The 18,483-nt window shown below is 36.5% G+C and overlaps 1 long non-coding RNA gene across 1 annotated transcript; it reads right to left on the bottom strand.

The window, feature by feature from the left end:
• Positions 1–3,500: 3,500 nt before the first annotated feature.
• On the bottom strand, positions 3,501–15,422 carry LOC148215159 (uncharacterized). The gene is made up of 4 exons (XR_015796729.1): positions 15,325–15,422; positions 14,316–14,509; positions 6,135–6,206; positions 3,501–3,628 (listed from the first exon to the last, which is right to left on the bottom strand). It is a non-coding gene; the product is annotated as an uncharacterized LOC148215159 (long non-coding RNA).
• Positions 15,423–18,483: the final 3,061 nt, after the last annotated feature.

Here is an 18,483-nt window from a genome sequence, read left to right as displayed (position 1 = left end):
ATACATGTAAAAGTTAAGTAGATAGAAAATAAACAATTGGACAATAAACATGCTCTGCAAAAATGCTAACTCGTAAACTAGAAGTATTCATCTCCAATTTTAGCACAATCTTCACCATCAGGAGGATACATGTTCTACCAGACAACTGTGAAGAAAAAGATAGATTTGAAGCCTGGAATTGATAGAAATGTAGCCATGGAATGCCCAGTTGATTTTAGTGACCAAACATGTCCAGGAGCAGATGAATAGCATCCAAGGATACTGAAAGAACTTACTGATGGTCTACGTTTGTTTGTTTGTTTTGTATTATCTTTGATAAATTCTAGACATGTCCATGGACATGCAGTCACTAAGAGTCCAGTCTAGTTATTTTCCATAAATTCCTTCACAAAAAGTGACTTTGATAGGGAGATTTTAAATAGGGATATAACACATAAAAATAGTTTCTAAAAACTTAAGTCAAGATTACCATTGGTAATCTTGGTAAAGTAACATTGGCCTTGAAGAGAGGAGCAAATAAACTGTGTTCCCTAATTCTGTTTACAATCAACAATAAACTGCACATTCTAATTCTGTTTACAATTACTGATTATCATAGCTAGGGAAGGTGGAATTCAGAACACTTCTCAAAAACTTATTTTCATCCTCTTTTCATGTAACAGTGAATTAGCTTTCCTCTTATGGTATTAATTTTTTCCTAGGGTAGCTTTGTGCTCTGTTTTACAGAGGACAGAACAATTGCTCAGTTCAAGTCTGATAAAAGGTAAAGAATCAAAAGAAGCAAGAGGAGGACCTTAAGTTGCCATCAACAAGCAGCTCCTGGTCAACAAACTGAGCAGGCAGACAGGTCAGTTAGTCACAGACTTTTTTGCTATGCAATTCCAAAAAACTGTATTAGAATATGCACATTTTGTGCAAATGTGTATCTTTGTTTGCCTTAGTGATCCAAATCTACCATTTCTGTGATTCTTTACTAATTATCTTAGTCTGCTTGTTTCTATCAACCTCCCTAAAATATTATCAGCTTGTATCATCAGGTGTGAAATATTTGCAGGGTGCTGTTTGACACTGCCACAAATTGCAGGAAACTGTGGCATAGTCATCAGTCTGAAAAGCTGTCTACTTCTGCTGTAAGGACAGGGGCACAAGAATATTTAGCCATCAATACCAATTACTGCAAAACCTATTAATTTATCAAAGAATTCTGGAGGGTGCTTTAGAATAAAGAGCTTGGTATCTTTCCATCTATCTGCTAATTTTGTAAACTGTCTGGAAAAAATCAGAATCTTAAACTATTTTCAGATTCAAAATAATGCCAACTTCACTCCAAACTACAGTATAAATTACTGTATGCAGTTATAAGCCAAGTATTGCTTTTGTTTATTTATTTGTTTGTAGATTTATCCAAAAGTTAATACTTGATTTTTTTAGATGACACTTTGCTTTGCAGTAACAAATTAGGGAAGGGACCATGTAAAAGAGAGGTACATTAAAGTGCATGAATTTGTAATTTATAGCATATTGAAAAGTGGAGAGCCTGTTGGGAGAATATAGTTCTGTAGGCACACCTGCCTGCAAAGCAAAACATAGCTGTTAGGTATAATTTAGTCAAGCTTTGCAATGTCCAATTAATATGTTTGTTTTTCAGCAGTGTTGCCATGAAAATGGCATCTTCTCAATAAATGCTTTGTTCCTTCCTAGTTTTCTCTGGCTCAGATTCTGACATCTGTAGTAATGTTACTTATCATCACAATGTTGTGACAAGGTAAGTTTTCAAATTATTCATTTATATTGTAAATGTGAACAATAGCAAGAGTGTAGGCTAGCTAAAGGTAGAAAAGTAAGGGTGTAATCATATATGTTTTATCTTAAATAACTCATTTGGGTATGAGGATTGTAATTCAAAAAAATATTTTGGCATGGCAGATGCCAAAAAGTTTTGAAATAGGGTAAAGAGGAAGGGGATGATTGCTTGTAGCACAGAATTAGAAATAAGTTTATGTTCCATTAGGAGATGGTAGAGAAAAGTGGCTTGGAAAGACCTGTGGTTAGATCGTATATATTGATTTGAGTGAAAACATTTTAACTTTATTATCAGCATCAGGTAACTAGCTTAGCTTCTCATTTACCAAGCCTTCTATGCACCTCATATAATTAAAACATCTAATTGCAACACCCAGAAGGAAATGTATGAACATCCATGAAAACTGGCGAAATAAAGAGGCGGGGCAGGGCAGTGGAGATACTTAAAACAAATTAAATTTTGAGCAATATAAAATATCGTCACCAGCAGAGAAACTTAACTGGTGAATCAACCCTAAGGCAACATCAGTAAAAAGGCCCAATTTGATTATCATCTGCATCATCTCCAATGGTGGGAATCTCAGGCATAAAGATAATTTTAATGAAAAGTAGGCTGACTTAATCTTTATGGGCTTAAACCAATATTTTCAATGATATCAGGATAGGGATACTAATTAGACAGATACCAGTATTCTGAATATGATTTGAATTAATTTAACTTTATTTGGCTTTGGACAGATCCCATTAAGAATGCTACATATCACAGAGAAATGCTTCGAAGGTAAACAGATGTCAGCCCTCCCAGGTAAACCAGACAGGAAACATGACCAGATGAGCTATTTCTACTTTATTGATAGGTTACATTAACAGAGTCTTGCAAGCCTGAAAGTACAAATCTCCCATCACCCCTACTTACTGCCTGGTCAATTAGGGCGTGTCCTTTCTAAGTTTCTTTCTCTGCCCGTTACTCAGTTGTGGACTCCTCTGATTTATCTGATTGTTCCCTCGGGAGCATCTCTTCCCCCCATCCTCCAAGGTCACCCTCACATTCCATTACATCAGAGGATTAGAAACTAAGTCCTATGAAGAGATATTGAAGGAGCTGGGTTTGTTTAGCTGTGAGAAAAGATAGGTGAGGTTATATAATAATCCTCTTTAAACACCTAAAAAGATGTCTCATAGAAGAAGGTCAAGACATGCCCTATTCCAGGACATGGAATAAAAGATGTAAGTGACAGAAAAGCAGGTTCCAACTGAATGGTAGAAAAAACTTCCTACCAATGAGAGCAGATTGACAGTGGAATCAGTTATCAAGAGAGGAGTTGAGCTATGCTTCATTTCATGTATTCAAGCAGAGGCTAGACAACCATCTGTACGGGAAGCTCTAATCTGGATTTCTTCATTCAACAGGTGTTTGTACTTGATGGCCTCTTCCAACCTGATGATTCAATGAATTGCTATATTGTCATATAAAATATGACAGCTAGATTGTTATATTTTAAATATTCATTCCAGGTCAATGCTTCTTACTGAATCTATGTTGCTTTATTTGCTTTATGGGAGAAGGAGAAGCAGGAGGAGGAGAATGATGATTAGCTGTGTTGTTGATTTTCTTTTGGGCTTCCTCTATAGTTGTATCATAAATAGGCCAACAACAAAGGGTATAATGACAAAATAGATTTGGTCCAAGTTTCAGTTAGCATTTATATTTATTTTCAGTGCAAATCATTTGTTGCCAGTTGTTTTGCAAAGGTAACTAAACCATCTTCACCATGCCATGTTGGGACTGTTTCATTTGCATAAAAGTTCTGCTGATAGTCAGATCCTAGTAAACACAATATGTTTATATTGATCAGAAAAAAACTTCGTTCAGCTGGTTCAGACAAACTGAGCATCATTCCACAGATCACATTTCATTTGCTCAAAACCATTATGAAAGTTAGCATAGTTCCAAAGGCAAAATAGCATTAGACAATTATTTTCAATGCTTCCAGCTGATTTCACACTTCAAACTCCAACAGATCCAACATAAACTTTAATAAAGCAATACAAAGCCCAGTGAAATTAATGGTGTAATATCAGAAGATTCTTTAAGGCTTATGGGCTCAGCTTTCTAAATCAGATTAGGAACATATGAATTTATATTCTGTGATTCTAGACTATTCTGAACTACACAAGTCATATATGTGATCCTATATAAAAAATGTAATATTTATTGTTAAAATTAACTTAAAAGTTATGGTTTAAAAAAATCCAATCTACCTTCCTTATGTTTATGCTTTTTACAAATGTTTGCATGAATATGTAATCCTGTTTTATTAATATGCTAAGGCTGTTCAATACAGGATACTTATTTTTAGTCTAATTACATACTTTTGATTATATGTTGTGACATTTCTAACATTCAAAATTCAAAGAATTCCATCCCTTCGCCTCTGTTCACTTGTTTTAATTGTGTGTCAGAATTTTAATCTCAGAGTCCTCAATTACCACCTAATCCCACTTAGTCTACTTCAAGATCTGATTCTCTTTCTTTGCATTTAGCAAACAGCACATTCTTTTCATATTCTGTGGAGTTTAATAATATCATTTGATTCTTATGGGATTTGTTAAAAATGCTACAGTATCCCTTTTTCACTATCCTTCTGTTTTCCAACTTCATAGCATAGGCTGAAGTTTATGTAGCTAAAATATTATCTTCCACATACAGTAACAGAGGAGTCTCAGCAACGTTGGTGGGTCTTCAAGGTCTGGCAGAATATAAAATCTGAGCTACCTCCCAAAGAAGGCAAATTGCCCCTCAAGACATTAAACACAATCTCACATGTCAAGGGATCAACAAGCAAATTAGTGAAGATGGAGCAGAATGGAAAAGAGATAGATGTGAACTGGAGTTTGCAATAAAAAAAAGGATATATATGAGAAGGGAGATGAGGGACATAGAAAGTGGGATTTGCAAAGTATCAAAAAGTATGATGAACTAAAGGAGAGCTTTATTAAGTGCAAAAATAGACCACATATGGCACTTCCCCCTTTTCCATAATCTAATTTTTAATAACTGTTTGATTATATTTATCAACTGACATTTGTACATATCTGATGACTGAAATCCTACGCCAGTATAAGTGGTATACACGTTATCTAGGAGCTGTACTTACTTGTGGCTGGTTTTATATTTGTGTAAATTATTTTGTATGATGATGTTCAACTTAGTATCGTTTTTCATTTTAATTACCACTGAGTAACACTGATGCACCTGTTCGAAGGGGGTATGCAGTTTGCTTGAGTAAAAAACTGTATGTGACCTGGAGTTACATTCTAGGGACTGCAGTTCAAAATCTTTGCAGGGCCAAAACAAAGAAGTAGATAGGACAGGGTTGACTGCATTTGATGGAATGTAAATTTGTGGTCTCTGCTGTGGGTAACTGGGACTGTCAAATGGTATTCTCAAGGTCAAAGACCCAAATCTGTAATTACATCTAAAGAAGAAAAAAAATTGTAGGAAGGAACAGAAAGTTATGTGATCAGACATGGAGGCAATATTATGATTAAAGCATTGCAGAAAAAAAATATTAGAGTCATGGTAAATAGCACAGTATTACAACTTGAGGCAGTATATTATATTCTCTTCCCCTTTTTTTTTACTTTATATCCTATGAGTGTATATAGTTCAGACAATATACTGAACTTCATGGCTGAATAGAGATGTGACCTTGGTTTCCTTAGTACATATTCTGGATTCTAACCATTACATTATTTTGATGTCATGACATTTCAGAATTATTCTTCATCCTATATTAGGATAAGATCAAAACTGTTGTTGAATACAAAAACCCAGCCTGTTCCTATTGTTTAATACAAACTAAAACTGCATTTATTTTCATTTGCCATTTTATTGAAGGAGTCATAGAAGAGGAAGAAGAAGAAATAAAAGTACAGGAATTTTTATTAAAATGCACTAAAATTCCTGCTGATAATACATTAAAAAGTGGGGAAAGTTCCAGTACTTCCCATCTTTTAAAAATTACATTTTGCCCTGAACTTTGATATAATTCTTATATCTTATATAATGGCATAATTGCGAAGTCTGATATTGTTTCCACAATGCAATCAACCTTATGTAAAGCATAATTATAGAGATTTTATACATACTACCCTTGATCTTAGTCAAAAGGCTAAGAAGCAATATAACTTTTAAATATTGTTGTAGTTTGTAGCTCCATTAAAAAAAGTAAGTTCCTTCCTAAAACACAATAAATTGTAAACATATTATTGCATACTGTAATAAATCAGAAAAACATTTGATATTTTGTTTTTACTCAAATACATACCATCCTTTACAAAAGTAGCTGATCTGATGGGTGATGCTCACTAAGACACCAGGTGGCACTGTATCTATTGTGCTGTTGGCACAGGAGAACATGAGCAAGAAAGGAAAAGAAAGATGAGACAGAAAAGTGAAGGATGAATGGTATTACTTTCTTTTATTAAATATCACGAGAATTTTTAGAATTATTTTCTTCCCCTCCCCTCTACCCCAGCACACACCCAACTCTCCCTCTTTTCCATCTTCACACATCTTCAGGAATGCAAAATAGAGTTCCAGTCTGTTTTCTGACCAGGGCTACCTTAAAGGGCTGACAACATATGATATGAACAAGAAAGAAAGAAACAAGAACTTCAACTTTCATAAACTAAATAAATGCATGGGCATAAGTATTTATTCCTGATTTACTTACTTTTACTGGATATGTTTTAAGTGTTCATTATAATTTTGTTATGTTTCCTATATTTTATTGTGAGCCACACTGAATAATCGTGGAAAAGTGGAATAGAAATTTAGTAAATAAGTAACTTCTATTATACCATGAATGAATTGGGATATTCTTCATAACTAAGAGAAACTGCTATCTCAAGAAGATATTTATTGTTTAATCAATTTCTGCTGCCCTTATATTTAAAATCACATATGGTTATTCACTTGACAAATTAATAATGCCAAATAAACAGGTACAGATTACTAAATAGAACAGTGCTTGGAGTAGTGAATTATTATCTTCTGAATAACCACATTCTTTCTTCCAAGGGTAATGACATAAATAATTTGATTACACTCTAATTCTCATTGTTCACCTTGTTGTTTTTACTGCTATTATTGCTGATGGCTAATAGAAGAGAAATTTGTTCTGGGACTTCTGGGCATGGAATGAATTATAATCTGAAAAGACAGGGAAAAAAATCAAGTGCTCACTATTTCAGTTTCCTAGATTTCCATAACAAATGAAATGGTTATTATATATCAGGCATGCAAACAGTAATTCATTGGCATTTTAGCTTATTAATGCTACATTTGCATTCTGCATAACATTGTTATCATTTTTATTATTCATTAAGCCTAGTTCTCTTAATTATCTTTCCACAGCAGCACAATGAAGAGACAGGGAAATTTGTCATCTGGAATACTATCAAAAAATTTTGTTTCATATAAAGACTTGGCTGCAATCCCTATTGTTATCATCATCATCATCATTATCATCATCATCATCATCTTTATTTTTGTGGAACTTAAGACGGTGTATGTAATGCTCCCACATCCTATTTTTCTCACAAAAACAACCCTGTGAGATTGACTGGCTCAAGGTCCGCCAGTTGGCTTTTATGCCTAAGAAGGACTAGAAATCAGAGTTTCCTGGTTTCCAGTCCAGCATTTTAACCACTACATCAAGCTGACTCTCCTATACAACTTTTTTGGGAGTAAGTCCCACTGAATTATGTAGATATTAATTGGACTGAGCTATAAGTAGCCTATTTGCTGATGTAGGATATCATTTAATCCAGACAAACAATTTCTGAACCACTAAAAATACCCTGATCTAACTGAGGTAGGAGTTTGTGTGTTAGGATTTGCTCAAAAAGCAGTAAGCTGTATTATATTTTACCCTCTGGGTGTTTTGCCTTGTGTGTGCATTACAATTTTTCATGCATCCTAAATAATTATGACCCTGAAATTTTCTGCTATCCTGCTCTAATTCTATATTGAATGTATCTTGGACCAAGGTTATCCTGTCAGGGATGCAATGCCAACATGACTAGCAATGGTTTACCACCAAATTATTTCTGAAAATTTACCTAGAAACATTGATCAGAAGTTCTTCCTATCTGCTTCAGCTGGTTTATCATTAATGACTTATCTGAAAGGAGTTGTACAGACTTTAGTTACCAGTGCCCTTTAGTTACCTAGAATGGATTACAATTGTAATCATTGTAACAATTCCTTTTTGTTCTATCTTTAATCTGCATGGAAAGTGGATAAAAATATAGTAGCACAATTAAATCCCAGTTTAAAGCAGCTATAATTACATGCTGCCTAGAGTCACAAGAAGTGGCAATCAAATAATTGCAAATATATAAATATGTCATTGTACTTAAATATGCCTTTACACTTTATTTTGTTTAGATATAACAGTTGCGGCTAGCAATGGTTTGCCACTAAATTGTTTCTGAGAATTTGAAAAATCCTAGGAGTTTGACATCTCCAGAACTATTTCCTGCTATGTGGATTTTAACGTTTTGTCAGAAGCTTGTTCTCTACTCTGACACCAGTTGAGGATTGGTAGGCAAGTATGCAAGGCAGAAGCATTTCAGTAGTGATGCTAAAGCATTGGATTATCCTGCTTTTTAAAGTGGGTGATTCTCCTCTTTTTTTCCCTAGTTCAAATCAACTCTGAAAATGTTTCATGTTGAAGGATTTGCTATTTTGTTTTTATCTTCTTTAATCTGAAATTAGTCTTTTACCATTCACTCACCCATGGAATTTGGGAATGTCATACACTTTCAAGAAGTGCCTAAATCAAGAACAACCTAAGAACAGTCAGAAGGTGACAACCCCTCCCCCCCCCCCGCCTGCTGCTTGGAAATTCATTTGAGCTAATAATGCCCCCTAAAGATGAATTATATAACATGAAGAATAAACAGACTTGATAGTACCCATGGGCTTATTTGACCTGTCTGATATTGTGTTAATATATATTGGATACTGTAAGCCCAACTATGTTTGTATTTTTATTTGTATTCTGTACATGAGAGCCAGTTTGGTGAAGTGGTTAAAGCAGTGTTGTCCAAACTTGGCCACTTTAAGATGAGTGGACTTCAACTCCCAGAATTCCCCAGCCAGCATGCCTGGCTGGGGAATTCTGGGAGTTGAAGTCCACTCATCTTAAAGTGGCCAAGTTTGGACAACACTGGGTTAAAGCATTCAGCTAGAAATCAGGAGACTGAGAGTTCCCATCCTGCCTCAGGCATGATGCCAGCTGGGTGACTCGGGCCAAATACTCCCTCTCAGGCCTAGGAAGCAGGCAAGGGCAAATCACTTCCGAAAATCTTGCCAAAAATTGTAGGGACTAGTCCAGGCAATCCTTAGGAATCAGCACTGACTCTGAGACACAAAATCTATACTATACCCATATCTACAGTTATTGTATTGTTTTAAAATATAAAAAAACACAAAACTATAAAGTAAATAGCAGCTGGTATAGAAAGAGTTTTCCATTATAATGTAAACTACTGAAGTTGCAACAATTTATGAGTGATTGTTGTTGTTTAGTCGTTAAGTCGTGTCCGACTCTTCGTGACCCCATGAACCATATTGCGCCAGGCCTTCCTGTCCTTCACTGCCTCCCTGAGTTTGCTCAGTTTCATGCTCATTGCTTCAGTGATGCTATCTAACCATCTCATCCTCTGTCGTCCTCTTCTCCTTTTGCCTTCAATCTTTCCCAGCATCAGGGTCTTCTCCAAAGAGATCTCTCTTCGCATTAGGTGGCCAAAATATCTGAGCTTGAGCTTCATTATCGATCCTTCCAATGAGCAATCAGGGTTGATTTCCTTTAAGATTGACTGGTTTGACCTCCTAGCAGTCCAGGGGACTCTCAAGAGTCTTCTCCAGCACCACAGTTCAAAGGCATCAATTCTTCGGCGCTCGGCCTTTTTTATGGTCCAGCTCTCACAGCCATACATTACTACTGGAAAAACCATAGCTTTGACTATGCGGATCTTTGTCGGCAAGGTGACGTCTCTGCTTTTTAATATGCTATCTAGGCTTGCCATAGCTTTCCTCCCAAGGAGCAAGCGTCTTTTAATTTCATGGCTGCAGTCTCCGTCTGCGGTGATCTTGGAGCCCAAATAAATGAAGTCTGTTACTGCTTCCATTTCTACCCCTTCTATTTGCCAGGAATTGATGGGTCCAGATGCCATGATCTTAGTTTTTTTAATGTTGAGTTTCAAGCCAGCTTTTGCACTCTCCTCTTTCACCCTCATCAAGAGGCTCTTTAGTTCTTCTTCACTTTCTGCCATTAGGGTGGTATCGTCCGCATATCTGAGGTTGTTGATGATTCTCCCTGCAATCTTAATTCCGGCTTGTGATTCTTCCAGCCTGGCATTTCTCATGATGTACTCTGCATATAGGTTAAATAAGCAGGGTGACAGTATACAGCCTTGTCGTACACCTTTCCCTATTTTGAACCAATCGGTTGTTCCATGACCGGTTCTAACTGTTGCTTCTTGGCCCGCATACAGATTTCTCAGGAGACAGGTAAGGTGGTCTGGTATTCCCATCTCTTTAAGAATTTGCCACAGTTTGTTGTGATCCACACAATCAAAGGCTTTTGCATAGTCAATGAAGCAGAAGTAGATATTTTTCTGGAACTCTCGTGCTTTCTCCATGATCCAGCGAATGTTGGCGATTTGATCTCTAGTTCCTCTGCCTCTTCGAAACCCAGCTTGTACATCCGGTAGTTCTCGGTTCATATATTGCTGAAGCCTAGCTTGTAGGATTTTGAGCATAACCTTGCTAGCATGTGAAATGAGTGCAATTGTGCGATAGTTTGAGCATTCTTTGGCGTTGCCCTTCTTTGGAATTGGAACGTAAACTGACCTTTTCCAATCCCGTGGCCACTGTTGCGTTTTCCAAACTTGCTGGCATATTGAGTGCAGCACTTTAACACCATCATCTTTTAGTATTTTAAATAACTCAGCTGGAATCCTGTCATCTCCACTAGTTTTGTTGTTAGCAATGCTTCCTAAGGCCCACTTGACTTCACTCTCTAGGATGTCTGGCTCAAGGTCAGTGATCACACCAGCGTGGACATCAGGGACATTAAGATCTTTCTTGTATAGTTCTTCTGTGTATTCTTGCCACCTCTTCTTAATCTCTTCTGCTTCTGTTAGGTCCCTGCCTTTTTTGTCCTTTATCATGCCCATCTTTGCACTAAATGTTCCTTTCATATCTCCAATTTTCTTGAAGAGATCTCTAGTCTTCCCCATTCTATTGTTTTCCTCAATTTCTTTGCATTGTTCATTTAAGAAGGCCTTCTTATCTCTCCTGGCTATTCTCTGGAAATCTGCATTCAGTTGCTTATATCTATCCCTTTCACCCTTGCTTTTCGCATTCCTTCTTTCCACAGCTATTTGTAAAGCCTCATCAGACAGCCATTTTGCTTTCTTGCATTTCTTTTTCTTTGGGATGGTTTTAGTTGCTGCCTCCTGTACAATGTTACGGACCTCCGTCCATAGTTCTTCAGGCACTCTGTCTACCAAATCTAATCCTCTAAATCTATTCATCACCTTCACTGTGTACTCACAAGGAATATGATCTAAGTCATACCTGAGTGGTCTAGTGGTTTTCCCTACATTCTTCAATTTAAGCCTAAATTTTGCAGTAAGAAGCTCATGATCTGAGCCACAGTCAGCTCCTGGTCTTGTTTTTGCTGTCTGTATAGAGCTTCTCCATCTTTGGCTGCAAAGTATATAATCAATCTGGTTTCGGTATTGACCATCTGGTGATGTCCATGTGTAGAGTCGTCTCTTGTGTTGTTGGAAAAGAGTGTTTGCTATGACTAGCTTGTTCTCTTGACAGAACTCTATTAGCCTTTGCCCTGCTTCATTTTGTACTCCAAGGCCAAGGCCAAACTTGCCTGTTATTATGAGTGATGGGGCTATATAATCTTATTCTTTATAAATACTCATATTTAATCTCAGTGGATATTCTCAACCAACGATTCTGTTTTCTAGTGACACATCCATATAACATCTACTGCATAGTAACAAAGACATACTTATAGAAATTTATGGCTTAATATCACAACCCCAGGGAGTTCATGATTTAAACCTGTGTTTAAAGCTTATGTTTTTCAGGCTCCACTAATTGCTCCTTTTGGTTGATACATTTCATAACTGGAATTATGCCATTCACAAGATCATAGCAACAAAACTGTATGTAGCATTACAGGTAGTTCCCAGTTTAAGAATGAGTTCAGTTCCCAAGGTCTGTCCTTAAGTCAGATTTGTATGTAAGTTAATTTGTAATTAACTCAAACCATTGTGTAATGAACTTGAATGATTGTGTATTTAGCTCAAATTTTGCTACAATAGGCTCTGTTCTTAACTATGGGTCACATGTAACTTAGGCATTCTTAACCTGGGGACTCCCTGTACTTTTGAAATTATAAGAAAAGGTCTCAGATAAAGGTAATTTTATGCTAAATCAGAGATTGCAGTATAATACCATGAGTGTATTCTGATATTCAGGCAGCATTCTGTATTTCCTACTTCTTAATAAATTCCTGCACTAGATGGCAGTATAATCCACTAAATTAAAGGTAAATGGGGCAGGGGGTAAGCAGCTTTATAACCCCCCAACAATGCCCAATTCTAAACCCACATAATAGGAAGCAACAAAACAACCATTAAAAACACTGCTAATATAGTTTGAGATCTTTTTTGCAGTCGCATTTCATACCTTGCAGAGACTCTTTCCTGCTACTGTCTTTCTTGAGTTCCATCAAAGGAAGGTGGAACAAATGTGATTTATATAAAGCCATTTCTATATGTGTAAAAGGAATCTTTTTTTTTTTTCCAGTTTTCACAGCATGTGTATCTATTGGAACAAAGATGGGAAGGTTCATCCCATCTTTCTGAATATGCATTTTCTGAATAGATATTAATAACAAAATAATTGCAAATAGTTATTTCTACATACACATATACATACCCATCATGCTATCACCTCTTGAAGTAAGTTACAGTATGCAGAATACAAAAAAAAAAAAAGAGTGAGTAGTAGCAGGCAGAAGTAATTAAGGCAAGAGATAGGCGAGAGGAAATAATAGGTTTGCATCAACACCTGTCATGACACTTCCTACCTTTCTATCTTTGCAAACCATGTAATTAAAACTGATAACCAACAGGACCTAAATTAATAGTTCTAGATATATCTTGAATAAAAACATTAGATACAAAATCTAAAAATGTTGTATTTAAATCTAAATACTTACTAAAAAAGGGGGATTTTTTTTTTTAATTTTCAAAAAGCTCATTACCTTGCTTTCTATCTTCTACTCTTCCACAAAACTTCTGTGGCAATTGCTTCCATTTCATCTATACAATGACAAAATAAATCCACTACCATGAGGGTCATTCTACTTTTTGAAGCAATATCTTAATGTTCATTTATTCCTACACTGTTTCTTGTCCTTTAGTCAATTACCTATCCAAGAGAAGACCTGTCTTCTTAACTCACAACTCCTAAGTTTACTCAAAAGTGTTGAGAGACTTTGTCAAAAAAAATTTCAAAATCCCAACATACAATGGCAGCTGGATCATCTTGATATATGTGCAGCAAACAGGTTGGGAAGGACAATGTCTGGCCTGTTGCTGCTAGACTTACTAGTGAAGAGGGGGCACCAAACACAGGGAGTAGCACTAGCAAGGGCCCCAGAGTAGCAAGGGGGGTGGGAAAGCCCACCTCAGTCCCTATTCATTTCTAAAAGAGAAAAAGAAGGGCCTCACTTGGGCAGTGGAGCAACAGTAGCATAGCTGGGCATTGGCCTGGCACTGGCTAGTCTGGTGAAAGCCACAGGGCTCAGATGGCCATTAAAATATCCCCTTAAAAAAGAGAATATGATGGAAGAAAGGAAAATAGTGAGTTTGGGGTCTGGGTTTTTCTTTTTTAGCAACTCCATACCCCTCCCACTAAAATAACCCTGCAACACTAAAGAACAGTATTAGATATATAGTCATCAAACCTTTGAGTAAGTGTTGACTCCTGCTGACTGCCTGGATAGTTTCCTTAGCAAGATTTCAGAAATGGTTTGCCATTGCCTCCTTCCTAGGACAGAGAGAGTGAGTACCTGGTCCAAGTTCACCCAGCTGGCTTTGTGCCTAAGGTAGGACTTTTTTTTTTTTTTTAATCTGCACTCAGTCATTACCGACTCTGCAGTGACTGCTTGGACGAGTCCTTGCAGTTTTCAAGGCAAGGTGTTTTGGAAGTGGTTTGCCAGAGCCTCCTTCCTAGAGCAGAGACCAGCTGGCGAGCGCAGGAGGCGGGGTTTCCGTTGCTTCGCGCCCTTTTCGGGCGAGCACGGTTTCGCGCTTACTGGCAACTGCTCCTGACTCCTTTTGCAAGGCACTGCCAGCATTTTTCCTCCCACCGGAGTGAGAGTACCCATTTATCTACTCACGTGAGTTTTCGAACTGTTGGGTTGACAGGAACTGGGGAGGAAACAGGAGCTCACCCTGTTAACGTGAAGGCTGGACTCGAACCGCTGAAGCGTCAACCATTTCTGGCCGGCAACTTTCAGCATCATTAAGCCGCTGCGCCATTGGTTTCCACTGCTTAACCACTACAGCAAATTCTCTTGCAAAGCTTGTTAGCCTAGATGAGCATTATTTAAATATTCATGTTAGTGTCAGAAATAGAAAGAACAGATGAGTGCCACCTGCCAATTGTTTCAGCCCCATCTACCATTGGCAATGTGATCCAGCCCTCAACACCTGAAGATTACTCTCAACAAAAAAAGTATGCTTTAAATGTATGCATAGAATAGAATAGAATAGAATAGAATAGAATAGAATAGAATAGAATAGAATAGAATAGAATAGAATAGAATAGAATAGAATAGAATAGAATAGAATAGAACAGAACAGAACAGAACAGAATAGAATAGAATAGAAATACTTTATTGTCATTTCACTATACACTACACACCAAGTGCATAATTAAATTGTATTTAGTGTCTGATTGAAATTGTGAGTCAATTGTGACAGAATTTCATTTTATTATGCCCGGTGTGTAGTGTATGGTGAAATGACAATAAAGTATTCTATTCTAAATATATGACTAAACAAGTATACTGTGAATGAAAATATATATTTGGTAAAACACACATGAAAATATATATTTGGTAAAACACACATGAGAAGAAGCAGCTACCTATCAATGTAGATCTCCAGATTTTTGCAAGATTTCATTGTTTTTATTTATAAGATTTACCATGTACCTTTCATTCAGGATGTCCCAAACACATACACAAAAAACAATTGCTGGCAAATGGTTATTCAAACAGTTGAGCATCACACTACACTAGCAAGAGAAAGCATTCAAACTCAAAAGCCCTTATTGCTCTCAATCATTCCTTCTTCACTTCAGCTCTCCATTCCAGAAATTCTTCCAGCTTAGTACCAACATACCTTAGAAGTCAGATTCACTCCCAAGGCTCTCAAAAAGTCATTTGTTTGCTCAGTAGAAGATTCAAACAAAAATAAATCCCTTCTGAAGCCAAAGGGCATGCTTATGTAAAATAACCCAATGGACTCCGAGTAAATTGCATTCTCCTGGACAGGAGCCATACTTCGAATACCAAAGGGTAGACATGGCCCACTGCCCAGGCATAGAAGCAATGCCAGTTTTTAACCAAGTCTGGCTGCTGTGGAGTATTTAAGTTTCAAAGGATCAAGAATGGACATTATGTGAGGGAATCACATTTCTTCTCATGCTGCAGTTGCCTCCACTCCTCTAAGAACATGAGATTCTGCGGCTTTAGACTTGATGATTGTCTCTAGCAAATCAAATAAGCAACACCAACATACTCAGTCTTCTAATTTAACATCTGAGGGAAAAGATGTATTTCCTAATTTGCCATACCAGTGCATATTCATTATATTGGTTTCCCCCAACCTGGGTCTCTCCAGATGTCTCAGTCTACTATTCTCACCAAAGTAGATTAATCATGTGCTACCTGGGGCTGATGAGGAAGAGTAGCTGAAGACATCTAGGCTGAACCATACTGGAAAGTTATGATCTAATAAATATGCATCACTGATTAAAATTAGGAGAATGGCCTGAAAATGTCTTCCAGGAATGAGTTTTTAATTTTTTTTCCCCCAGCAATAAAGGCAGAAGTATAAATGGGATATGTTTCCTTTATATTTAGAACTGTTCAGCCACTCCATTTTTCCAGTCCCTTTTTTCATCCAACTGCTGTCAGCCAAATAAAACAGGTATGAGGGGGGGAGAACAATGTAGGCACTAGATCAGAACCTGATTTCTTTTCTTTATGGACCTAATACAATCTTCAGGCAAGTGTGTAATACTGATCACATATATGATGTTTACCCTATATGGGTAAACTTTAGAAACATTAGTATCTAACTAAAAAAAAAACCCCAAAAAATTAAACTGAAGAATTCTTACACCTCTATTTGGGCCAAATTCTGCAAACATGAATCCAAATGCCCATGAAATGATGCAAATCATCCAGTTCCGATATACTAAAAACAGAGCTTATTTTGTCATTTTTTTGGACACGTCAGGCATCCAGGCTTTCTATCACACAATTCTTATTCCATAATTAAAATGCAGTTGGAGTTGACCAAGCTATTCAGACTATTTCAACTACTGTTAGGATAGCAGGATGATATGGGAATGGGCATATTTTCATATGTTTAACAGAAAACCAATAGCTAATCAGAATATGTCCTTTTGGGATAATAGGTGAATACAGAGAACTACCAGACAACGATGCTTGGTTGTCAGATAGTTAACAAATACTGTCTCTTTACTAGCCATGCTGTCGCCTCATCACTTCAACATGGCAGGATCCAATAGAGTTAGAAGGTGGGGTGTTCCATCACATCTGCTCCCATCACAGCATAATTGCCATACACTTGCATATTTTCATTCAGTTCCTAGATCTGTGGCTGATCTAGGTTCAGTTAAATTATGAAAGCAATGCTCATATTATTGTTTTCAGAGAGATTTCATGGAATCGTCCCTCAACTTTTGCAAATATGGAATATGAGCTAATGAATAGTTCATGGATTAGATTCCTATGGAAACATACTTGCTCCATGCCTAATGAATTTCACATATAAGTCTCTCACTAAGCTAATAATCAGGAGTCTGGTAGCACCTTTTCCGACTGACAAATTTTATTAAAAGGCATAAGCTTTTGTGAACTGCAGCTCAGTTCATCAGATACATAGAATGGCTAGTCTGAGGTAGGATTTAAACTCCTCCCATTTCTCCTCCCACCTCACCCCAGTTTAAATCCAACCTCAGAGTAGCCACTCTATGCATTATATATTAGTTGCTATAATTCAAGCTAGATAACTAGAGTGTTTTTGGTGAAAATCAAATGTTTTTGCTTTTGCATCATTTTATTGAGCCTGTTTAAGCTAATTTTAACAAAGAATTGCATTAAAAACCTCAAAAGATGACAGAAACTATCTATCTTCTTTACCACAACTGTTTTACCTATTAAAAAATGTACTAAACTAGTTATGCCTTCCCTGTAATAAGTATATCCAAAGAAGTTCTCTTGAAAGAATCTCATTGCAACTCACTTACTCCATCATCAATATAATAAACCTTATATATTTTCCATTCATCCATTTGCATCAAACAGGATAAAAATGCTGCAGCAGGGAAATACCATCTGTTACAAGCCTTGAAGGGCCCAAAGATCCAATGTATTAGTGGTATCACTGATGTATAAAGTTGATTATGTTGACAATCATGAATTATATTGAAGGGCATTAAATTTATAATTCATATTGATTAATGGAATCCATTGGGAATACCACAACTCTTTCTAAAGTATTAATTTTTAAACTAGTTTCTTCCAAGATTCACAAGATATTCCTGTGAAGTATCTAGCAGTTCTGCTTAGCCTTACTAGTAGAGTAAATACTAGTAGCAATTTATTAGCCAAATTTCCAAAATTGGATGTATTCTTAGGCACTGAGGCTTTATCCAAAGCTTTTTATTTAGAAGCTACAAGTGCTAAGCTAATTAGGAAATAACAGGTATTGAATTCACCATTCTACTTAGAGCCATGCAAAGGAACACAACCACAGAATTTAGATCAACGCTACCAGGATTTCATTTATGCACTTTCCAAAATAAAGCAATATTATCTGCCCACCACTGCAAAATTAAAGTCTTGGAAAAGCTTTGTTGTTACTGCACTTAGTTTTGCTGACTTACTGCTAATCAGTCCAAGTCCATAAATATTACTCAAGTACAGAAAAGTCAGATCTTTTAGGATGAATTTGTAGGATGCAAGCTACATAAGACTTTAAGAAAAAACTCTATTAAAAGCATTGCTGACAATGGTTTTGTTCCACTGATAGACAGATAAACAGATTCACAAAAAAATGGATCCATAGAAACAAAACACAATTAGAATGAATTATATAAATTTACGAATAGATCTGGTCCCTTAATGTTTATTATCATAAACGTGTAGCATACTATTGACAACTTTTTCATATGTGTATTCTGATTATGAAACTTTACCTCTTTTTTTCCAATAGAGTGCTGAGGGCTAAGCAATTTTTTGCCTATTC

Source organism: Python bivittatus, unplaced genomic scaffold (genome assembly GCF_059951505.1).
Source record: "Python bivittatus isolate LINGU-HERP-01145 unplaced genomic scaffold, Pbiv_v1 ctg000350_np1212, whole genome shotgun sequence".
NCBI classification, from domain to species: Eukaryota; Metazoa; Chordata; class Lepidosauria; order Squamata; family Pythonidae; genus Python; species Python bivittatus.
Note: the sequence above shows the minus strand (reverse complement) of the source record. Positions and strands in the feature narration are given on the sequence as shown.